Raw genomic sequence first — 26,193 nt, 5'->3', positions numbered from 1 at the left:
TATGTTAAGCATTTCAATTAACTTTTCCTCCAAAAATTTACGAATATCAACCAGGAAGTTGTTTGATTTACTGCCTAAGCAACTAAGACTATGAGACCAGTGTATCATGTCTGTAAACCGCGTGTATTATTCTGATTGTTTTGTCTGTTTTGCGGGATGAAAAACACGAATTTCTTGGAGGAAAAACCCTGCTATCTCTGTTTAAGGCACACCAACTCAGCTTTACTTGAAAAATTCTTTTAAGATTCTTCGCATCCTAGAATGTATTCGAACCCAGGTGTTTTCCAATTGGAGGATCTAAGGACGCAACTATTAGGAACTGATTTTATCCACTGAAATATAGGTTTCATCTGCAGATGTTAATTGGTACCTATGTCATAAATGTAATCAATGATAAAATCGTGTCAAACATTTACGTAACCTCTGTGTTAATGTACGTAGAGTTTTATTGGTCTTCTCATCTGATAATAGGTAAGTTTCTTTTCTATTTTCAGCGTGAATGCCAAAATGCATCCAAAAGTTTGTCATAGTTTCAGAATTTCAAAAAAAACAAACAAAAAAAACACGTAAATTACTAAATACAGTATTATTTGACTCATTTAATTATGATGTATCTGATACTATGTACGAAATAAATAATATGGGAGGTTTTTCTCAATTAGTCTTCAATATCTTAATTTATAATAATACTGTTTGACTTGATAATTATGATATATTTGACACACGAAATAATTAAATAATTATTAAATAACTAAGAATAATTAAGAAATAATTGCGTGATTTAATTTCATGTCACTTGTCTAGAACAGGGACCTAGGTTAATCCCATCTGTGTCTGTGATGAGGACATTTGATTAAGCCATTTTTCAAGAAGGCTTAAGTTAAGATAACAGGAATTTTTCTCATGGAAAATCGAGTTCTCTCATAAAACAGGCAAACTAGCAAGTGAACACATGCATTTGACAAGTATAGCAGATGACTACTATGTAATAGTAATTATTCATTAAAACTACTGATAACCAGTCGAACTTGCGATTTATTCATCAACTTCTGCTGAAACGCTGCTTGCCTTTCGATCTTGTCATCGTCCTACTAAGGTCGCCTAGGGATTCTGGAACATGAGTTTTTAACTCTGAATGCCGTTAGGTAAAGAACGCATGAAAGGACTAAAAAGGCAAAAGTGTAGTGTAGGCTGAACAACAACAACAACAACAACAAAAATACAATATGTTTGTAGTAAGACACAGGACAACAAAAACTAAAAGTTCATGGTTCGGTTGGAGAGCACTTTTATTGACTCCCTTCTCTCGAAAACGAAGCCAATTTTTTTTTATTTCTTTTTTTAAGTAATGGTAAAAGATCAATTTTCTGCTTGACTACTTACCAGGGGTGGTAAAACAGAAAACGATAACTAGCTGTAAAGTAGTAAAATAAAATAGCAAATAATAGTAAAATGTAAAATAAGACGGGCCTTCAAACAAGGGAATTAAGTCATGAGAGGTAATGACATGAACTCCAGAAATTACCAAAATTCCCACGTTATAACCTGTCATCAGCACTATCAAATGTGCTGGTGACAGATTTTATTCCTGTTAGAGAAAAACAGGAGCACTCGAAGAAACCTAATCCCACAATTCAGAACAGACTAACTCAATGCTGAGGGAAAATCAAACAGAAGATGAAACACATGCTGCGTAATTTCCACTGTTGCCAAATAATAAAATAATATAAAAGATAAAAATGGCAGGAAAGTATTTAAAAAAAGTAAAAATATACTGTTTCATAAAGATTAAAATAAAACAGTAAAATAAATAACAGTAATAAATAACCCAGAGGAATATTTTTCCTTAATTTAATAAATCAAGAAATATGTGCTATACAGACAAATTAATATTTAATTAACTCAAAGTTAGATAACAGTATTTCGCAATGAATATCTCGAATCATACAAAAGATGAGAAAATAGTGATAAATTAAAAATTACAAACTATTATATGCTGCTTGCATAACAATGGTTATATTTGCAGTGCGAGGGATGTATACTACGTTAAAACTAAAACGCAAGTAACCAAGGTATTGAAGAGATTTTAAAACACTTAAAGACTTAAAATGTAAACATATTTAAAAACATTTAAGCATTTAATGCTTAAATATTTCAGAATCAGAAGAAAAAAAATAAGCTAACGCCTTTTTATTCCCGTATATATAGGGAGCAGGTGAGGCCGTTTTTAGCCCTATCTAACTTTTTGAGACTGAGTAGGCAGTTCAATCTCCACTGGTACCCAATCAGAGATAGCTTGCCCAAGGCTATCACTAATTAAGCGGCACGCACTAAAGAGTGACGGCTCAACAAGTGCCGCCATCTCGTGGTCCCTAACCCTAACACTCGTATTTTTAATATCTGAAATAATGTGGGTTCTACGATCGATTTTCTTGAGTTTACGGGACGAAAAAACCGAGTGTCCAGGAGAAAAAACTCGCTTGCCCGTGCCAGAGATCGACTAACTCGGAAACCGGTCGAAAAAAGGCTTAGAAAAATTTCCTCTAGTCGCCGACTAGACTCGAAATCAAGTCTTCCTTCGTGCGGCCAAGCGCCGTGGTATGCAAACGCCACATCCACTGAGTATTTAAGAATATAAAAAACACAGTATTTAAGAATATAAAAACAAAACACAACAAATAGTTTCTGTAATATTTAAGACCTTATAGGGGACGTGTAGAAAGATCGGCGGTTTATAGAATAATAAATACGTTGTTGATGATGATGTAGCAATGCTAATGCGCGTATCGGAACAAGTTTTATGTTTGTGAAGACAAAAACCGCAGACAATCCAAAGCAAAAACAACACCACAGCCAGAAACCGACTAACTCAGTGCTGGGGGTAAAACAAAATGCGAAACATACTGAGTAATTACCAATGTGCACAAACTAACAGTTAATTCTAAAATTAAATAAAATAGCAAAATAACACTAAAATAAAAAAAAAATAATAAAATATTAAAATTAGAGCAAAGTGTTTCGTTTCTTACACTAATTAATATATCCAGGAAAACCTCGCTTAATGCTTAAATTCGATATCCGCGATAATCAGTTAGAGCGATTAAGTGAAAATGATAGTATTTTCCGCTTTAAGTGAGTGATTAATCAGTTAACGCAATTTTTTTTGTTACAGGAAATTTTTCGTCGCCAATCTGCAGCGAGCGGCGGCACTTGTCAATGTAACAGCCAGTGGGCAGTGCTGGGGGAGATTGCCAGCGATACTCGGCAGTTGACTCAAAGCTAGCACGGCAAGCGCACGCGCAAACTCTGTTCTCTTGCTCAATCACTTTTGCTTTAATTTAGATACCTATAAGGCTTTATTACATTCGACCCCTGATATGGAAAAGAGAAAGACTGATAAAGAAAGCGGCAGTAATAAAAAGAGAAATAATTAAAGTAATTACGTTAGAGGAAAAGCTGAAAAACTTGTTCGATTCCCATTCAGAACAGTTAAGCAAGAATGATCTCCTTCAACTAGAAGAACAGCGTGCATATGAAGAAGTTAAGGAGTGTGAACAAGAAGAAAATGTTACGACCAAGAAGCTAATTGCAAAAGAACTTGAGCTAGTTTTCAATCACATTGAGCAGGCTAAGAAAATTTTGTTTGATGCCGATCGTGATATGGACGAAGCTTCGAAGTCCGCCGAAATCTTGATACAGCGATCACCAGCTATCGCAAATTAAATGACAAGATGAAAAAGTCGAGCACTATTCAAACATCTTTACCTAATTTTTTTATAAAAAAAAGTAGCTCAATGAAATGTTTAGATATTAAATAAAAATTTAAGCAATTGATTTTTATGAACTTTGGGATTTTATCTTTTAATATAGCTTATTTTTTTTTTAAATTTACGCTAACTAATGGATGAATTATAATTATTCCTATTGTCTATTGCATTCGCTTAACGCTATTTCGTTTAGCGCGCTTTAATTGGTGGATTGATTAATCGCGTTAAACGAGGTTTTCCTCTATTGCTGTTTTTGTTAGCTCGATGTAGGGTGTTACATAGAGCTAACAAAAAAAAAGTGCAATAAATTTTGACGAATACTTCACTGTACACAATTCCCAGAGCCTCCATAGTTCATCCGGTTTGGACGATGCCCTTTGGTTGGAAAGACGTTCGAATCCTCTCTAGGAAGCGATGAAACTTAATCAGGGCTTTTCGTCTTAAGATGAGTTAACCCGTCACATACGATGGTGGGCGAATTTTTTCTCCCGAAAATTCGGTTTTTCATATCGCAAACAAGCAAACATGCTGAAAGAGCACGCAATAGAGATATAGGACACTACAGAAATAGAAGTATTTTTATCCATCCGTGTGTGATTGTTAATCATTGTCGTGATTGTTTACGCTTAGACAACAACAATTAGAGTGGAGGTGGATATTTTGGAGACGAGGTAGATGAGGCAAGGGGATCCAGAGGTGAGTAACTAAGATGGCTGTTTCACACATCTGTGGAATTCTCCCTAATAGGAGATATATATATATATATATATCATCTGCCTATCTGTTCCGCAAATTGTTGACAAATTGGGCCATCCCAGGTCAACCATCAGTGATGCCATACTGAGATGGAAGCGCAGGGAGTCAACTGCAAGTGCTACCCACAGTGGACGACCCACCATACTTACCGAAAGTGACCGTAGATATGTAAAAAAAGCCAGCCTTCGGCCGACACGCTAAATGCAGAGTTCCATGCATCGACTGGAATATAAATCTGCACAAAAACATTCACAACATGGGTTTCCATGTTAGGACCGCAATATGCAAGCCCCACATTACCCAAACCAACATGCAGTCGTCTTCGGTGATGCAATGAGCGTGTACAGTGGGACTTGAAAGCTTGGAAAGCTATGCAATGGAGTGTCGAATCACGCTACACCCTCTACCGAACAGATGGACGGGTGTGGATTTGGTGGATGCCCGATGAACGTCTCTTGCCAGAGTGCGTAACCCCCCAACTATGAAATTCAGAAGTGGCAGAGTGAGGTATGGTGCTGTTTTTCCTGGTTTTGGCCTACCTCTATTTGTGGCGACGAACATTGAACTCCGAGAGGTATCTGAACATTCTGGACAATGCAATACTTCATACTTTGTGGCGTTTCTACCACGAAGCCTTACAGAAAGACAATGCACCGTATTATAATACTACTGCTGCTTTAACCACGTGGTCTGTAGACACAAACGTCACCACACTTGACTGGTCTCTACAGAACCCTAATCTCAATCCTATTGAACATCTGTGGGATGAACTGGAGCGTCGGCCTCACAACAGCCTAGAATTTCATTACATGCCTATAGGAAGAATGGTATGCCCGTAGGATTGCTGCAGTCATCGCAGCGAAAGTTGATTATTGTGTGTGTGCAAACCTATGTACTCGTACATATAGGTTTGCACACACAATTGTTCCTCACACTATGACGTCCGTTGACTTCTTTCCAAGCAGTGTATGTTCTTATGCCTCTCTTCATTAAAGTTGTGCTTTCAGAAATGAAAGGAGTGAAAAAACGATTTGAGAAACTAAAATGTTATTCTACTTTGTATTAAATACAAAGCGCATTTTATCACATTTCTTATTCATAGTCTTTTTCGCCTATGATGCCTATTAACTAAGAGTAGTGAAAGTTCTAATACAGTCAAACAAAACTCTAGCACAATTAATCAGTAAAGACAGGCTAATTGGCCTGTTTTGCAAGTTATAGGATTATGATTTATAACTTAAAATTATAAGATTACCAAGTTTAACTGTCAGTTTAATTCAAGTTTAATTGTCAGTTCTAATCTAATATTAACTCTAAATATTTAAATTCATTTTTTAACTCCTTTGATTCTCTCTGACTATGGCCAGCGGTAACCTCATGGAGGAACAAAATGTCAATCAGAGTGTCCACATGGTGATAGTTCAACTTGTCTGCTGTGTCTGTTCTCCAGACAGTTTGCAAGTCTGTGGAATGAAAAACCCGCCTTTCCAAGACCCTGCTACTTTCGTATGAGACCCGACAACACGCTTCCAATTGAAAAGTCCTCGATTCGTCGCTTCGCGGACGAAGGAATCGACACGAGATCTTTCCATCCGAAAAACTAATATCGCGACTTCCTCACATCTGTGCTACGGAAGAGTTTCACTGCAAACCTATAAGCCACTTATTGTCAGAGAATAATCCTTGTGAATTAGACCTCTGCATCGCCTTATATTTACAAACATAATCATTTGGCAAATTCTTCCTTGAATGAAGTTGCTTTTGGCAGTTAGTAATAGCGCCCTCTCCTCCTGCATGTGTTTTACTACAATGGGATAAACACAGCGTGATCGTCAAACACATTATTATTATTATTAACACACAAAACGTGGTGTGATGTAATAGTTAAAAACACAGGACGTCACAGAGTCTAGAAGCTATGAAGCTCTTAGTCCCAACATAACTTTTTTCTTTCTTCGTCTGGGTTATATCCATCGCATATCATATTTCGGAGATCGTTTTGCTAACTGTATGGTAAAATTGTCCAATTTAAACAACAGTTTAGACATATCATTGTACCTAAATATTCCTTAAAAAAAAAATCAGCTAACGCCTTTTTATTTCCGTATACGGGAGTAGGCGAGGCCATTTAGCCCCATCTAACTTTTGGAGACTGAGTGGGCAGTTAAATCTCCACTGGTACCCAATCAGAGATAGATGGCCCAAGGATATCACTAATTACACGGTACGCAGTGAAGAGAGACGGCTCAAATATGCCGCCATCTCGTGGTCCCTAACCCTAACACAATATATTTAATGTCTGAAATAATGTGGGTTCTACGGTCGATTTTCTTGAGTTTACAGGACGAAAAACCCGCTTGCCCATGCCAGAGATCGACTAACTCGAGAACCGGTCGAAAAAAGGCTTAGAAAAATTTCCTCTAGTCGCCGACTAGCCTCGAAACCAAGTCTTCCTTCGTGTGGCCACGCGCCGTGGTATGCAAACGCCACATCCACTGAGCTACACAGGTTCCCTAAATATTCCAATTACGTTATTTGCAATTATAATAAGAAATATAACTGAGCCGGAAATCCCTCACTTACAGACTAGCAAATGCTACTATAGTTTTCTAATTTTATATCGAATCAGATCCCAAAATTCTGTTTAAAGAATTGAAAATGTAAATTCAGTAAAAATGAAATAAAATAAATAAATAAATTTTAAATGAACCATAGAGTCAGGAATGAAAATTTTTTTAATCAGATATGTGAACCAGACAAGACAGGTAAATTAGTAAATAAGTGCGGGAAAAATTAAAACGGATACGATTAAAATTAAAGCTGTTGCAAAGGGATAAACCTTAATATACCAGAACTCCAGGCTCTGGTCTCTGAACAGTTTGTTCTTCGAATGAAATATTTTTTCCTTATTTCATATATTTCGGTTTTCTATCAAGAATCATCATTTTTTTTAAATTTATTTTTAAAGGCATCTTGTTCGCATATTTCGTAATTTTCCAGCCACTTCTTGATACATAAATATTACGAAATATCTGTGCACAAGAAGATTAAAAAAAAAAAAAAAAAAGCGATTTCTATGTGTAATACTAGTTTTCAATGTGAATACTGTAATATCTTATACTTAAGTCAAAATTACTACAGACAGTATATTCTACACTGATATTCGTAGATCTTTTCACTTCATGCATTCGTAAAGCAATGATGTGAAATTAATACATATCTCTAAATATTCTAACTGGCTTAAAAATATCTTAAGTTTTATCCTAGAAACAGATTAAGTTAATTAAATTATGAAAAGATTTGTTTCTAAACCCTTCTAATATATAACTAAACGTATTAAAATCTCTGTATCGGAGTGGTACCAAAATACTGTTTTGATCTCGCTGAGTCATTGAAGACTGTACGAATGACTTGCCTTTCTACATAAAATAAAGCTCCTGAAAGAACCTTTTAGCACTGAAATTAATAAAAACAAAAACTTTCCTGTGAGACAATAAATTTGACACGTTTTTTCCAAAACAACAGCTCTTTTAGGCGATAAGCCTTACTACTCTACAAGCTCTCTATTTGACTCCATAAATATTCTTAAATTAGGGGGATGGGAAAGAAATAGCGATAGTTTAGAACTCTCCCAACAATGACTAATTAAATTAAATAAGCATTCTTCAACAGTGGGTGGCTGCTCATTTAACATTAAAATATATAGCTTTAAATGTAATGTATAAATTGACAGTCGTTACAGTAAACAAAGTCAATTTTGAAACTTCCCCAAAGCGCCAGATTCGCTGACACAGGACACACTTTACCCTTCTCATTTCAAGGGAAATAGTGCAACAAAAGTCCTGACAAACGATATATTGTTGATGTTGCTTTTCTTTCACCCGGTCACCAACGCAACAAAACAGGCTCGTATAAGAACTTCCTGATGCAGGATACGTGACAGACCTCGATTACATTTCCACGTGTTCTGCAACTGGATTAAGGGTGGAGTCGTGCCAATAACTTGGGTTTTATTCAAGACAAAGCCTGGTAGAATGGAATGCAGCCTTACGAGCTTTCCAAGGTCTTTGTTCCGTTAATTACGCAATGGAAAATTTTTTACTTTTGCTATTACTTACCTTTGAGTGAAGACTTTTCTGTTCTTAAAGATAGCCCACTCTAAAGATTCTAATGATTAATAAACCAGGCATATAGCTTTAGACAGTACGGATATTGTCAATCATGAAAAGTGCTGTAAACAGACTATGCTAATTGTATACAACTGATCTGTCATTTCAAACAATACGTAGAAGTGGAAGTAATGTTTCTTTACGTACACATTTCTATTAATTTTATTTATTTATTTTTTTTTCCCGTTTAACTCTTTTCACATGCATGGCGATACGTGTCCCTAGTTGCTCAACGCATACTCTTGGGTGGTTGAGTGGGTGGATAACTATTTATAAGCCTAGGATGTTGCACAGAAGTTACGAATAGTGATGAAATCTGTTGATATGGAAATAAAAAACACCACCACGTGAATCTGTAATTAATATTCAACTGAATGTATTCGCTTTCTTCCGGTTTTTAAACGTCATTAATCATACAGCGTGTTGGGAGATTTTTTTTTAAGTGTGATTTCTCTAGGGAGAGATTAAGAGAAAATAAAAATTAAAGCTGACATTTATGAGTTAAACAAAAAGTCTTGAGCGAAACATGAATATGATGAATAACATTTAAGTTTTTTTAAGGATTTATTTTCATAATAGCTATTTTATTGTATACTTGTTGTTTTAATTTATACAATAAATAATATTCATTTATTCATGAGACCATTGCCATACATCAGCTTTCAAAGACTAGTTAACTTTTCCAAGGCTGATCACAGAACCTACAATCCTTAACTTAGCCAGACAAATTCCATCTATAGGTTTTAGTATACAGGCAGGTCGTGTCAAATGATAATAAGTACTGCATGATAAAACTGCAAAATTCAGTTCCACAATTTGAATTATAAAAAAACTTTTACTGGTCTCTAAATATACAAGTTATATACAAGTTGCCAAACACCAAACATGAAACTATTCTCTACGAATTTTATCCTACAACTAAGTTGCTGAAATTCAAGGTATGATCAATAGTATGTTTAAATTTTTGTGAAAAACCCGACGGACTGATTTTGAGCTAAAATAAATATCATCATTTAAACTATTTCTAAACTATTTAACCTAATTAAAATATTTTAAATGTCATGTAAATTATTTTCAAATTTTCATTTAAATAGTACTATGATCATTTCAAAAATTTGTTTAACATATGAAAACCGATAGGTTCGTGATTCGTGTTTGAAAATGGAAAATAAAGAATTTAGAAAATGTGAGTTGCAAAATGCATAACAGTCCCATTGATTTGAAGATAGATGCAAGCCTCCGATGCTTAGTCATTACAGTTCCCTTTGGCTGTGTTCGAATCCGGTCTATGATTTGAAAACACTTTATAAGGATTTCAAATGAAGGGTGGGTTAACTAGCGTTATAAAGAGGTAGAGAGTTCTCCCGGAAGCTAGGTTTATCATCTTGAAAAGCCGGCAAGGAGAAAACACAAAGTAATAGACATGATGCACTAACTTCATAACCTTAGTTGCATTGGTCGACAACCGAACCGACTGACGCCATCCGATACTAATAACTGTATCCAGGATGGACTTCAGATGACTTTGAGTATATCAATACTCTTTGTGACAAGCGTTTGCAGCACGTTCAACTAATAGTAGTAAAGAGTGAAACAATTAGGTCACCAGAAACTACTTTTCAAGGTACTTATAAATAAAACTTTTTACGTTAACTTCAGAAACTGAGTAATCGAGCGTACTTAAAACAGTAATTTAAACGAATTACACACATTAATAAATACTGATTTTCCTCACAAAAATAACATAATTCAGATTATTTTAATGGCAATTGTTCCAGTCAACGGATAATGATGCTAAATTTTTTTAAGGCACTTTTAGGCAAATGGTATAAAAGTACCTAAGAAGTTGGCCTAAGAAGCTAGCTCGAACATATCTGTCTGAGAGCAGACAAGGAGTTTCAATTACACCATGTGCATAGCTGTTTGTGATAGGCTTTAAGAGGAAGTTGAATTTAATCTCCGTGTTGAGAATACTGTTCTGTTTATTGTAGGTCTGAAGCAGCTTGAAAAGTCCCATGTTTGGTCTCTAAACCAGTATCCGAATTATGTAAAAAAGCAATAAAATAAAAATACATAAAACAATCGAAAGGTTTGAAATCTTTCGTGAATGGGAGTCACAAAACTTTTACCAAAGAATATGTTCAAGAAAAAGCCAAGAAAGCGTCAATCGTGGTTATAATAGAAATAGAGAATATTATAAATCCATCATTATTTCATGGGCAAATAACTGAATTTCAATTTTAAAAATTTTGGTCAATTTTAAAAATGACCAAAGAGTTCATGAAAGTACAGCCTTTGGCACTGGATGAAAAGACACGAACTTCAGGAGCTCATATGATCACCTAAGTAAGGTTTTACTGGCCTGACAATTGTTTCAAACTGGTGGTTCTCATCAGAGACCAGACAGAAATAAGTATAACAAATTTAGTTGAATACTTTATCCAAGTGTAAGCAAACAAAGTTTGCAACTGAAGTATCTTCAGGACTGAGGCAACTCGTAGTAAAGGTGGGCCAAGCTCTCATCACTCCTTGTCTCAGTATCTCCCATAATGCAAAGCATATCTCCTTGCAGAATGCTATACATTAAAGGAAGGGCCACTACCCAGACCGGTTTTGACCTTCATTGAGGTCTCGTCAGTGGGAGCCAGACCCAGAAGTGGTGATACCAAGGCAGAACCAATGGAGAGGTCATATTTACCTATACGAATTGCCAAAAGGTGTCTCACTTTATTATTAAATTACTCTGGATTTAGAGAAAGATGTTGGAAGTTTATTTTCCACTTGGTTAGACTATAATAAATTTAGTTTAATCCTTTATCCAAGTGTAAGCAAACAAAGTTAGCGCCTGAAGTATCTTCAGGACTGAGGCAACTCGTAGTAAAGGTGGGCCAAGCTCTCATCACTCCTTGTCTCAGTATCTCCCATAATGTAAAGCACTGGAGATACTTCAAGCGCAAACTTTGTTTGCTTACACTTGGATAAAGGATTAAACTAAATTTATTATAGTCTAACCAAGAGGAAAATAAACTTCCAACATCTTTCTCTAAATCCATAGTAATCTAATAATAAGGAGGTACACCATTTGGCAACTCGAATAGGTAAATATTACCTCTCCATTGCTCCTGCCTTAGTATCACCACTTCTGGGTCTGGCTCCCGCTGACGAGACTTCAATAAATACCGAAACCGGTCTGAGTACTGACCCTTCCCTTAATGCATAGCATTATACACGTGTGCAAGGAGATGTGTTTTGCATTATGAGAGATACTGAGATAAGGAGGGATGAGAGCTGCGTCCACCTTTACTACGAGTTGCCTCGGTCCTGAAGATACTTTCAGGCGCAAACTTTGTTTGCTTACACTTGGATAAAGGAATAAATTGAATTTATTATAGTCTAACAGAGTAGAAATAAACTTCCAACAGAAATATCATCATCATCACCAAATTCCTGCCATCTCAAGGGGGTGTACAGGATATGATAGTACTACATGAAAAAGTTACATCATTACTAACTTCCTATCTACAATTTTCCTCCAAATCAGTCAGTTACTTGTCAAGACTCCAACATTATCAGATCTTATATTTCTATCGTCTAAGGCACTTTGTACCGTATCAATCGACCTATATCTTGGTCTTCGTGTGGGTCGTTTTGCTGCCAACCTGGCAGAGAACACTTGTTTTGCTAATTTTTCCTCGCTTATTCTGTTTAAGTGACCATAACACTTGATATTAGCTATGCTAACGCATCCCTGAATGCTGACAATGTCAAGTTCTTTCCTAATATCCTCGTTTTTAATATGATATTGCCATTGATGCCATCTGTTCACGCTTATTATCTTTCTCAGGACTCTCATATCTGTGGTCTCTAGTAGTTGGTCAAGTGTTTTACTTCTAACCCAGCTCTCAGATCCATAAGTTAAAACTGGTTTGAACACTGTCTTGTATACAGCTAATTTAGTGTTCCGACTAATTTCTCTCTTATTCCATATGAATTTATTCAATTGACTTCTCACCATACCAGCTTTGCTGATTCTGTTGTCTATTTCTATATTTAATTTACCATCTTCAGTAAAAATCGTGCCTAAGTAGCTGAAATGTTTTACTTGTTCCACAGGTTCTCCATTCACAACACAGCTGATATTTTCAATGATTCTGCCTATTTTCATTGTCTTTGTCTTTTTATTGCTGACCTTCATACCATATCTATTACAACAGCTATTCAATTTAGTCAGAGAATCTTGCAGATTTGTAGCGGATTTATTTAGAAGTATAACATCATCTGCATAAAGCAAAGAGCTGACATTAACATCTCCAATTTCGATATCATTTTTAATACCACTTTCCTTCATAATGTGATCTATATAGATAATGAATAACAGAGGGGATAATGTACATCCTTGTCTCACACCAGATTTAACATTAAACAATCTTCCTGTACTTCCTTCAATTCTAACTGCTGACTTACAACTCAAATAAAGACTAAGTATTGCTTGATATAATGCCCCACTGACACCATATAACTGCAGCGTATTGAATAGTTTCTCTCTGGGCACCTTGTCATATGCCTTCTCAAAATCGACAAAACTTAAATACAGATATTTGTTATATTCCCATGATTTCACGACTATTTGTCGTAAAGTGAAGATCTGATGCTGACAGCCTCTATTTGGCCTGAATCCAGCTTGTTCTTCACCAAGCTTTTCTTCCACAATTCTTCTCAACCGTTTCTCAAGTATACTTGTATAGATCTTACCAGGAACACTCAGTAGAGAAATACCTCTGTAATTCTCACATTCAGTTTTATTTCCCTTTTTATATATGGATACTATGAGAGCTCTACTCCAATCATCTTGAATTCCTCCCTCTGTCCAGGCTTTCTGAACTATGCAGTGCAGCCACTGTAAGACACTTATACCACCATGCTTCAGCATTTCTTTTCGAATATCATCTACTCCTGCCGCCTTTCCACATTTCAAGCCTTTGATGGCTTTTTCTACTTCAAGTATGGATATGTATTCCTGACTGCATGCCTGGTCAGTGTTTTTTATCACTGTGCTATCATCACTGCTTGTTTCATTTAGCAGTTTTTCAAAGTAATTACTCCATACTTCAAGGATATCTTTTTCTCCCGTTTTCATGCCACCTTTACCATCTCTAACTCCTTTTATAGCACTCTTTCCTCCATTCCTAAGCTTCTTCAACAACCTCCAGAATATTTTGCCACCTTCTTGATATTTATTTTCTGTATTTTTGCCAAAGTCCTCCCATGACTTTGGTTTAGTTAGTTTTACAAAGTGTTTAGCTTTCTTGCATTTGTCTCTGTATTCTCTAAGAGCACAAGCTGACTTATTTGACAGGAACTTTTGATATGCTTTCTTCTTTTCCTTCAGTGCCTCTTTAACTTCCTGTGTTCACCAGGGAGTTCTGATTTTTTTATCCTTGCAGACAACCTCACCACATGCCTCTCTGGCAGAATCAATCAATGTTTTCTTCAGAGTTTGCCACTGAATCTCCAAGGTTTGATTCCTGTTCTGAAACTCTTTCATTTTTTCTTCAATAATGTTTGTGTATTTTAGTCTACAGTTCACATCTGAGAGCTGCTCAACTTTTATTCGCTTTAAAACTTTCTTACATCCAAGACTTAAGGGTCAAAGCTGTATAACTGAGAGGAGATCTCCACATAGCCTTTAAAGGAATGCGGAGAACCGACCAGGGCTTCTGACCTAATGGCCAATCCTCACCTTCTAGTGGTGCACCCTGTCCGGTGTCTACCTGTTGGATACTGAACAAACGAGGATGGGCTGGCAATTTGGGATTTAGCCGACTAAATTTTATTCTTATTGGTTAAACCAAAATAAAAAATTGATGGTCCAACAGAAATAAGTATGTTCAAATCGCCTAGGATTCCCAAAACTAAAGTGACCTGAATAGGTTGCTTTCTCATTGATCCTCACTGAAATTTCTTTAACTCAAATAATGTTGTATCAATCATTTATTGCAGTGCCGCTTGTGTTTGGATACGAAATAAATAAATACTGGAATTTCTTGGCTCTGCCTGAGAACGATGTGTCAAACCTCAGCCCAGCAGAGCCACAGGCACAGTTGGCCACCAAGCTCCTCGCAGAGACCCGCGCCGAACAGCAGCCTAGACAAGTCCAGCGGCATTCACGGACCTATCGTTCTCACCAGACCTTTACCATATGTCCTAAAGAAGGCAGAAACTTTTTTTCAATATTTTTGAATATGGTAGTAATCCTAAGTTGGAAAGTTGTACTTCTCATATGAGAACTCTTGATATGTGCGTAAATAATATAAGTAAAAGTACGAGCCTAAATGGCTTCAATCTGGCGTGGTAAAGTTAATAAAGGGAGGATATTATAAATCCATCATCATTTCAAAACCAAATAACTGCATTTGAAACAACGTTTCAAAATGTACGAAAGAGAATGCAACTTTCGCCATTCGAGTTGCCTTAGTGCTATTTAAACGACACGAATTCTACATAAGTGTTTGAACGTTCGACTTTTATTATGGCTTTTGATTGTGGTTCCAGTTTATGAGAACCAACACTTTGGAACAAATTTCCTGCAAGTTAAACTTTAAATCAAACGCAATAATAAAAGGCGAACATACGACGGTAGTCTGAAAAGTTCTCGGCCTCGAGCATAGTGGCAATACTATCGGCAAGATTTTTTTTTTTTCAGTTGGTACATCTGTCATAAGCATCCATGTGAAATTGCAAGTTATTCTCTCAAGTAGTTTGTTTTATATAGCTGTCTAAAGCAAAAGTGCTGTCTGTATCTCTTGAAATGGATAAAATTGAGTATCGTGCGGTTATAAAATGCTTTGTAAAAGAAGGTATAACGCCAAAAGAAATTCATTCAAAGTTCATAAAAGTTCATGGGCACTCTACTCCTTCGTTTTCGACAATTAAGAAATGGCTTCCGAGTTTAAACGTGGCCGTACCAGCTTTGAAGATGATTCAGGTGAAGGACGTCCAAAAATTGTAACACCAGAAATCATTGATCAAGTTCACGATATGGTATTGGATGACCGGCGAGTCAAAGTGCGTGAAATTGCTGAGACTATAGGCATTTCTTTCCTCGCCCATTCTGTTTAAGTGATCACACCAACTGAGATTAGCTCTGCTAACGCATTCCTGGATGCCGACAATGTCAAGTTCGTTCCTAATATCTTCGTTTTCAATATGACATTGCCGTTGATGCCATCTGGTCGTGCCCCTAATCTTTCTCAGGACTCTCATATTTGCAGTCTCTAGTCTTTGGACAAGTGTTTTACTTCTGACCCATAAACTAAAACTGGATTGAACACTGTGTTGTATAATTTCGTGTTCCGACTAATTTTAATATTATTCCATATGAATTTATTCATTTGACTTCCTACCACACCAGCTTTGTTGATTCTGTTGTCAATTTCCATATTTAATTTGCCATCTTCACTAAAAATCGTGCTTAAGTAGATGAAATGTTTTACCTGTTCCACAGGTTCCCCATTCACAACGCAGTTGACATTTTGAATGCTTCTGCCTATTTTCATTATCTATGTCTTGTTATTGCTGACCTTCCTACCATATCTATTACAACAATTATTCAATTTAGTCAGAGAATCTTGCATACTTTTGGCAGATTTATTTAGAAGTATAAAATCGTCTGCAAAAAGCAGACTTCACATTAACATCTCCAATTTTGATATCAGTTTAATACCACTTTCCTTCATAATGTGATCCATATAGATAATGAATAACCGAGGGTGATAATGTACATCCTTGTCTCACACCAGATTTAACATTAAACCATTTTTCTGTATTTCATTCAATTCTAACAGCTGACTTACAACTCAAATAAAGACTAAGTATTGCTTGATATAACACCATTGACACCATATAACGGTAGCGATTTGAATAGCTTCTCTCTTGGCATCTTGCCATATGCCTTTTCCAGATCTAAAAAAACTTAAATACAGATCTTAAATTAAGGGGATATTAAATCCCGCATAGTTTTAAAACCGAATAAGAAACTCAAAGATCGGAATCAGAGTTTGCCCGGTATTGTACTACGTAGTAGGATCACTTGCATTGGCTAACGCTAGTGTCGCCGATACTTTATAGTTTACTATATTCGGCAAGAAACTCTCTGATTCCGATCTTTGAGTTTCTTATTCGGTTTTAAAACTATGCGGGATTTAATATCCCCTTAATTTAAGTAATGTTTTCATTGCCGAAATGAAGCTTATTAGCTCTTTATACTTAAGTAACTTAATGGTTGGCACCTGTTTGGAAAACTCGTTCGCAGAGTACATAAGTTTTTTCGCTATACACTTTGGTATTAGGTCTAGCTACTCACTAATGAAGCCTCAAAAAAGGCTGAAACCGGTCTGGGTAGTGACCTCCCTCCATAATGTAATAACAGCATACATTTCCTAGGAAATGTATTTTTACATTATGGAAAATACCTAAGAATAGCGATCTGAACTTCCTCCACCTTTGCAACGAGTTGCCCGGTATTGTACTACGTACTAGGATCACTTGCATTGGCTAACGCTAGTGTCGCCGATACTTTATAGTTTACTATATTCGGCAAGAAACTCTCTGATTCCGATCTTTGAGTTTCTTATTCGGTTTTAAAACTATGCGGGATTTAATATCCCCTTAATTTAAGTAATGTTTTCATTGCCGAAATGAAGCTTATTAGCTCTTTATACTTAAGTAACTTAATGGTTGGCACCTGTTTGGAAAACTCGTTCGCAGAGTACATAAGTTCTTTTCGCTATACACTTTGGTATTAGGTCTAGCTACTCACTAATGAAGCCTCAAAAAAGGCTGAAACCGGTCTGGGTAGTGACCTCCCTCCATAATGTAATAACAGCATACATTTCCTAGGAAATGTATTTTTACATTATGGAAAATACCTAAGAATAGCGATCTGAACTTCCTCCACCTTTGCAACGAGTTGCCCGGTATTGTACTACGTACTAGGATCACTTGCATTGGCTAACGCTAGTGTCGCCGATACTTTATAGTTTACTATATTCGGCAAGAAACTCTCTGATTCCGATCTTTGAGTTTCTTATTCGGTTTTAAAACTATGCGGGATTTAATATCCCCTTAATTTAAGTAATGTTTTCATTGCCGAAATGAAGTTTATTAGCTCTTTATACTTAAGTTAAATACAGATCTTTGTTATATTCCCATGATTTCTAAACTATTTGTCATAAAGTGAATATCTGATCCTGACGGCCTCTATTTGGCCTGAATCCAGCTTGTTCTTCACCAAGCTTTTTTTTCCACAATACTTCTCAACCGTTTCTCAAGTATACTTGCATAAATCTTACCAGAAACATTCATACGAAAATACCTCTGTAATTCACACATTGTTTTCTTTCTCTTTTTATATATGGCTACTATGACAACTCTACTCCAATCATCGGGAATTTGTCCCTCTCTCAAGGCCTTCAGAACTATGCAGTGCAACCACTGTAAGACGTTTATACATTCATACTTCAGCATTTCTGGTTTAGTATCATATTTACTATTCTTGCTGTCTTTCCACATTTCAAGCCTTTTTTAGTCTTGTTTAGCTAGTTTTACACAGTATTTATCTTTCTTACATTTGTCTCTGCATTCTCTAAGAGCAAAAGCTGATTTATTTGCCAGGAACTTTTGATAAGCTTTCTTCTTTTCCTATACTGCCTCTTTAGCTTCCTGTGTCCACCATGGAGTTCTGCTTTTTCTAACCTTGCAGACCTCTCCAAATGCCTCTCTGGCTGAATCAATCAATGTGTTCTTCAAGGCTTGTCACTGAATCACCAAGGTTTGGTTCTTGTTTTCAAACACTTTCATTTTTTCTTTAATAATCTTTGTGTATTTTAGTCTACAGTTCACATCTGAGAGCTGCTCAACTTTTATTCGCTTTAAAACGTTTTTAAATGTTCTGCTTTTCAAAATGAAATTCAATTTTATCCTGCTCAAGACTAAATAATGATCACTTCCAATTTCAAATCCTCTGTACACTCTGGTGTCCTGCACCAGGTAGAAAACATCACTATCAACAATAACATAGTCAATGAGACTTTTATTCCTTACCTTTACTCTCCATGTGAATTTGTCCACATTTTTATGTTGGAACATGGTGTTAGTAATAAGCAGTCCATGTCCTTTGCAGAAATCCAACAGGTATTTTCCATTATTATTAGCTTTCCTGTTTTCTCCAAATTTTCCCAAAATATCGTTTCCTACTCTGCTATTTAGATCCCTAACAAGGACCAACTTTTCCTTTTTCATTCTGTCAGTTGCTTTCTCTAAAGTCTCAAAAACTTCCTCCACTTCTATCTTAGTCGAAACTTCCGTGGAACCATAGGCAGAAATTACTCTCATTGTCCAGTTCCCCATTTTGATATCTGCCCACATCACTCTACTTGAGGCTTCCTGCCATTCAAGAAGATTAGCCTCGTATTTAGTGTTGAATACTATGGCAACTCCTTTTCCAGGAGTAGCCATAGCAAATATGTTTTGAGACCTACAGTAGCAGAGTTTAACAGAAATTATTATTTATTTTTATTATTATTTCACACCTCCAGGAGGTCCAAAAACTCATTGAGGAAAGGCACCTACTCTACAGCTATGTCTCTACCATTCAAATCACCAACTGACTGCAACTACACCAACGCCATCTACTGCTTACCACCACTGGTATTTTCACAGACAATCACAAACATTCATGCCCATGGCGCGATTCGAACCCACAGCCTTTTGACTTGAGAGCAGATACGCTATCCACTCGGCCTACAAGGCCGGCTATTGTTGTTGTTATGAGGGCGCTGTATAGGCATACAAACAAGCACACGGTGATATCGCTACTCCCGTTTTTAAAGTTTTAAAGCGGTTCTAACTCCTGTTGTTAATTTGAAAGTGTTCTCAAGTGACTCCACTTGAGAATGCTGAAGACAGTGATATAAAATTCACCGAAATCGGCTAAGAAACCAAATTTTGAATTGCTGAAAAGTGAACAGAGAGGACAATGGTCAACAACGAGCGAAGAACAAAAGACATCGCCATCTTTACAATCACACTACAGTTGCTCAAGGGAAGAAAGGTGAGTCATGAAATGCATCAAATGCCTGAAGGATTAATCGTCCAACGGAAATCATATAACCTGCAGGAAATGCTATACAAATCTACCCTTTGCATGTGCCGGCTTTTTAGAAAAAACCTCGCAATGTACGGAGGCTGTTCAATAAGTTATAAGACTGTATTTATAGAGAAAACAGATTACCTTTAATCGTCATCATTTACATGTTACATTTACAAGTAACTACCGTGAGACGCGATGCACTTGTCCCAACGTTGCGTCCACCTTTTAAACATATGTGAAAGTCCGTTTTTTGAGAGTTCTTTCAAAACCGCCTCTGCAGCTTTTACACATGCTTTGTTGCTTTCGAAATGGCGGCCTCTTAGTGGTTTCTTGAGCTGAGGAAACAGCCAGAAATCGCACGGTGCGAGATCAGGACTGTATGGAGTGCGTGGTAGGATATCTATGTTGTTCTTCTGCAAAACGTCCACTACACAACCAGCAATATGTGGCCTTGCATTATCGTAGTGCAATAAGAAGCCATTCTTCAGCATTCCTTTTGACGTGCTGTACCATTGTCCATAAAACATCTGCATAGTATGAGCGGTTTACAGTATTCCTGGGTTCTACAGCGTGTTGGTAAACAATGCCTTTGTAGTAAAAAAACATTATGGTCATAACTTCACCAGCCGATTTTACAGTTTTTGCTTTCTTGGGGGTAGGCGAAGACAGATGCGTCCATTCACTGCTTTGTTATTTCATTGTAGGGTCATAATGACACAACAAAGCTTCATCTGCTGTAATGATGCGTTTTAAGAAGTGGACCAAGTACTGATTCTTGGGGTATACCAATAATTACCTTAAATCTTGCAGACTGATATCTCCCATATACTATTAATATTTTATATAATCCAACCCTATATTCTCAAATTTATGCAACAGTCTTCCATGCTATATTCTATCAAAAGCCTTAGCAAAATTCAACAGTATCATGGTATATCCATTCTCCCTTGTCTAGCTCAATAGCAACATTATTATAGAATGTAAATTGCTAAAATATGACCTTCCTTTAGTAAACCATGTAGTTCATTGCAAAGTAGAGATTCTCTGTTAACTCATTTCTGAACTAGTCAAAGGAACAGCTAGTTGAGCTGAACAATTTTTTATCATCTGTGCTGACATCCCATCAGTCCCTGAATTCTTATTCAGTTTGTGCAACAACTATAATACCTGAGTTTCTTCATCCAGTGAAGAGGGTGCAGTGAGCTCAGTGTTGCATACACCAGGTTGATCGCTTTTAGCAAAATGAGCACTCATCAGCTGAACCGCTTCTGTATCAGTCACCTTCACACCACTTGCATTCAGTAGAGTCAGCCTTTCATATTCGTTCTTTCTTTTACTTCCAGCATAACTATAGAATTCTTTTGGGTTGTCTTTTGCTTATGATCCAGATATTTTTTATATTCAGACTTAGATTTTCATACAATAGTTGTAACTCTTCTGGCCTGCTGCTTATAATTTTCATAATGGACATCATCCTTATGCACACGGTATTCCTTCCACATCATCTTTTCTTACGAATATCTTGCTTAATAAGATTACACATCCACTTGACTCCTGCCCTTTTTATTCTTCGAACTCTTGGGATACATTATGATATCGTATCATTTAAGTATGTATTGTTTAAATGCTTCCCATGCACTGTCGATATTCTTTCCATCCAGGAACGGATCCCATTCCACTGAACTCAGGATACTCCTCAGTTGGTCATAATTTCCTGCTTTGTAGTTCAGCATGTAACCTTTACTGAATGGAACATAGTCACTTCCCAAGTGAGTACCGCATGATCACTGTCACCAACCGGAGGCAGAATAGTTACGTACTTAACTGAAACACCCTGACACTGTAATCAAATCCAATGCTTTTTGACCCAGAGTTCATTCTGTCACATACTGCTTGAGGAAGTTGTCTTGCAACACCTCAATAAATCCAGTTTTTCATCTAAGGTTTAACTGCTACCCAATCAATGTTTGAATAATTAAAGTCTCCCATTATGATTATTCTTTTCACGCCCATTGTCTCTACTTGATTATGCATTTCATCACTACAACCAATCCACCAGGTCTGTAACAACACCCCACTATGTATTTGATCCTGTTGTATTTGAGGCCACACCAGATGGCCTCAAACTCACTGCCACATGAAAAACTGATACTAGTATTACAATCAGAGCTCTCAATACTAACTGGATTCATATTATCAGCAGCACGTCCCCTCCCCTGTCTCTTCTATCCTGCCTACCCTTCCTAAAAATACTGTACCTATTACACTCAATACCAGTTAGTATGTCTGATTCTGATAGCCAAGTCTAACTAATACCAATAATCTGAGGGCCCAACATATTGCCCAAAGCAACAATCTCTCTCTCTCTCTACCCCTTTGTTTCTGATACTCCTAGCATTTGTGTACAAACATAATAAGCTCTTTTGGATACTCCTGTCTGTAGTCTGCATGACACAATTGGACAACTTACAGATCTTTGTTCTTCTGTAGTATCTTATATATGCAGACATCTTTGCACACGTTTGATGGGTCCGAACCGGGAGAACACAAAATCGAAATCGATTTTGTGTTCTCCCCTCATAATAATTTCCATGATAATGTCCGTTCCCGTCATTAACAGTTACATAACACTGTCGCTCCTACGAGAATTGTTCGATAAGTACGTGCAAAAATTAAGAAAACATAATTTTTGGGAACAAACATTTTTTATTTTTCAACATAGTCTCCTTTTAAGTCTATACACGTAGTCCAGCGATGCTCGAGTTTTTTGATCCCGTCCATTTGTCCAACTCTTCAAAATAGGCAGTTTTTCGGCAATCACCTCATCGTTTGATGAAAATCTCTTTCCTGCCACCATTTTTTCATGTTTGGAAACAGGTAGTAGTCCGAGGGAGCCAAATGTGGAGAGTAGGGGGGGATGCGAAAGGACTTCGTAGCGTAAATCGAACAATTTTGCGGTCACAATTGCAGAAGCGTTTGATCCTGCGTGAGCAAACGCAGCACCCATTTTGCTAATAGTTTTCTAATATGTAAATATTCATGTAAAATATTATGTATGCGGTCATTTGAGATGCCCACAGCCCTAGCAATTTCACGTGCCTTCACTCTTCTATCACCATATCATGGATTTTGTCAATAATTTCTGGAGTAGTGACCTCAACAGGGCGTCCAGAACGTTCAGCATCACTTGTGCTCATATGGCCACTTCGAAAGTTACTAAACGACTTATAAACCGTTCTAATCGAAGTTGCGGACTCACCGTAATGATTATCAAGCTTAGCTTTGGTTTCCTGAGCCGTTTTGCCTTTCAAAAAGTAATGTTTAATCACTACACGAAATTCTTTCTTATCCATTTTTCACAAATCACGGTACTTGGTCGATTCAAATGAACGCCAAACACAGAGTAATAGATCTATCTGACTGAAATTTAGTGTGTGATCCTCCAACAGTTGCTAGCAACTAAAAATAACCTCGATACATACTGGTGGTGCCATCTCTTGGACTTTGCACGGACTTATCGAACAGCCCTCGTACACACAGATTCTTACCATTCCTCCCATTATAATTTAGTTTCCCTGACTCTCTGTATCACGTCTCATAACAATTATATGTTTTCAAAACTACTGATACCAAACGCATTCAAGTGTTGGCCGTCCCTCTTATACAAATCCAATCTTCCCTCAAACTCATTCCACAGATCCCAAAACTCACATCTATTCCTTCCACACAGCCTACAATCAATATGCCATTTAATTTTTCCATTCTTATCATATCGACGTAATATACTTACAATTTTCACTTTCTAACTCTTCACTCTCGTTTCTTCCAACTACCATTTCATATCCTCTCTCATACCGAATTTATCGCTAGTTAAATCGTTAGTACCTATTACATTTGAGATCTGGTTTACTTTTTCTTTTCTGATTTTGAATTGCATGTGCTACATTTTTAATTTTTGCTCCTGGAAAACTTGAAGTTATAACCCGCTCATCAACAGCATGTTTTATGATGTAGTCGCCATAGCAAATAATATTCTTCTTTTTACAATCAACGTTACTTACCCGATTTTCATTACTTAATAACTTACCTGATTCAGTGTTTTTGATGTTTCTGCTCAAATTTCTTTTTCTCCCTATGTTCGTTCAACCACTTCTCGATTTTCTGTAATTCCCGCGTCATCTAATAATCTGCTTTAAATTCACGATTTTAGAGGTTAATTCATTTTCAATATCTTCAAATACCCTCCTTTGCGGGTTAAACTTTCTTGTTCTCTACTTCGCTGTTCTCCTTAGAGTTACGTTTGTTATGTCTTGTGCGTTTTTAGTGCCATTTTTATCTATGTATTTAATACTGCAAAATATTAATAAAAATGTTATAAAACACTAAATACACAAGAGTCTACACTAATATACTATAAAACACTAATTCTAAGGGGAAAAAACAATAAAACAGATAAAAATCACCACTTTTACAAGAGCGCTAAATTCACCGACCAATCACAATGTAGTCTGGAACTCTCTCGAATTAGAATCTGAGTTAGCATGGTTTATATATATATAAAATTATTTTTAAACAAGTAAAGAAATTATAGTAGTCATATTTCGTAATCAAATTCTTGTACAGTGGCATCATCAATACACATCATCAACTACTACGGCCGATAATTGATAGATTTGCTGTACACATGATTTTATCGTTCTGATCCAATTACACCGTAATAAAAAAAAAAAAAAAAAAATTCCGTGTGTGTGGACAAGGTACGAATGCAGGTTTTTCTGTGTGCTGTTCCAATTGCTATGCCAAGAATGCAGCACTGAATTCGATTAAGAAAACAGTTAAGTATTATTTCCCAAATGCATAAATGGACTTTTTTTAAAAAAAGTGGCACAACAAATAGAATCTCATAATGATGTGATTTATTCATTATCAAAAACTTTTTCTTTTTTTTTTAGCTGCATGCAGTTTGCTTATGATCATTTTGGCTAATTATACTACTAAATTAGTTCAATTAAAACAGCATCGCTATCTCTCGATAATTTTCAGTTCAAATTCTGAATACCGAATTTCATTTAATTCCTGACCAAAGTGCCGCTGTTTATTGACTCAAGTTTCACCGAATTTTGTCAAAGCAAAAGTTCTGATTTTGAACTAAAACTGAGATACCTCGACAAATTATTGTAACTACGATTCAAAATACCAAATTTGTTTAAAAAAATAAAAATAACTAGCCAGAGCAGAGTTATTGTACGTATGACAGAAACAAATGTAATAAACATAAGAAAATTGGTGCACATTTACATAATAATTTTTACATTTATTTTTTATTCGTGGAATAATCCTATTAATCGAGCATTATTACAATTATATCAACAAAATGCACTTCGGTAATCTCTCTCAAAACATAAGCTCTCTATGCATAATATCGTTTGGCTTTGCGACTAAAAATAGCAACATTAAAATAATTTTAAAAAATATATTCTCAAAGGTAAAATAAAACTACAACTGATTCATGAAAGGACTTTTATCAAAATAAGAAAATGCACACCTGAGATTTGCAATAAATATTACCAAATAGATGTTCACAGTGCAATAAAGAATTATTCAAACCAACACATTCCAAAACAACGCGCAGGCTAGCGATTTTCATCACACTCTCGTCACCAGAATCTATAGGTAGATTTAATGTTTATTATTCAATCAAATTAAATACAAGTCAACAACCTTTCCTCAATGTTGGAATAGAAATTAAACAGTGCAATATAATAATCCATAAATGAAACGTAATACTCAGTTTAAATATAGAAAAAAAAAATTTAAAAAATCAAAACTTGGGATTTTGATTGCTTAAAAATATTTTTCATATATTTTATTTTTTTATTATTTTTTTTATGAGGAGGATTTATAAACATGAAGATCTCAAGTCATTAGAGTTCGTGAGGAAAAAGTGTTAATGACAAATTAATATCCCATAATATTGACATTATGAAAGCACCACTTCGCTGAAATTATGTCCAAGCAAGAAATGAATAAATAAATATTTCTGCTACTTTTACCTCATGCATTAATCGTCCTTTCAAAACTTAATCTCTGTGTCCATCACATATTTATTAATATGAAGTGTCAAGTGTACGACAGAAGTATTAACTTTTCCATATTCACATTCCAATGACTTTTATTTTAATAAAGGATAAAATATTTACATTATATTACATTTCTTTCGTTTTTTTTTTGTAGTCTTCAAAAGATGGTTCTATTTAAAATTAAAAAAAAAAAGTAGCAAAAATATTCATCCATCAGAGAAGGGTATATCATTCACCAATGTAGCTAGTGGTGTTTACATCAGCAACAGAAT

The 26,193-nt window shown here is 36.0% G+C and overlaps 1 long non-coding RNA gene across 1 annotated transcript in view; it reads right to left on the bottom strand.

Moving 5' to 3' along the window:
- LOC150107211 (uncharacterized) overlaps positions 1 to 25,459 on the bottom strand; it is a 36,517-nt gene extending 11,058 nt beyond the window's left edge. Inside the window, exon 1 of the long non-coding RNA XR_016548223.1 lies at positions 25,387 to 25,459. This is a non-coding gene — a long non-coding RNA (uncharacterized LOC150107211). The remainder of the gene's footprint in view (positions 1 to 25,386) is intronic.
- Between the last annotated feature and the right edge of the window lie 734 nt (positions 25,460 to 26,193).

The sequence above is a fragment of the Typopeltis vanoorti genome, chromosome 4, assembly GCF_054136105.1.
Source record: "Typopeltis vanoorti isolate ZY-2024b chromosome 4, IOZ_Tvanoo_1.0, whole genome shotgun sequence".
NCBI classification, from domain to species: Eukaryota; Metazoa; Arthropoda; class Arachnida; order Uropygi; family Thelyphonidae; genus Typopeltis; species Typopeltis vanoorti.
The sequence above is the reverse complement of the archived record's forward strand: the minus strand, read 5'-3'. Positions and strand labels throughout refer to the sequence as shown.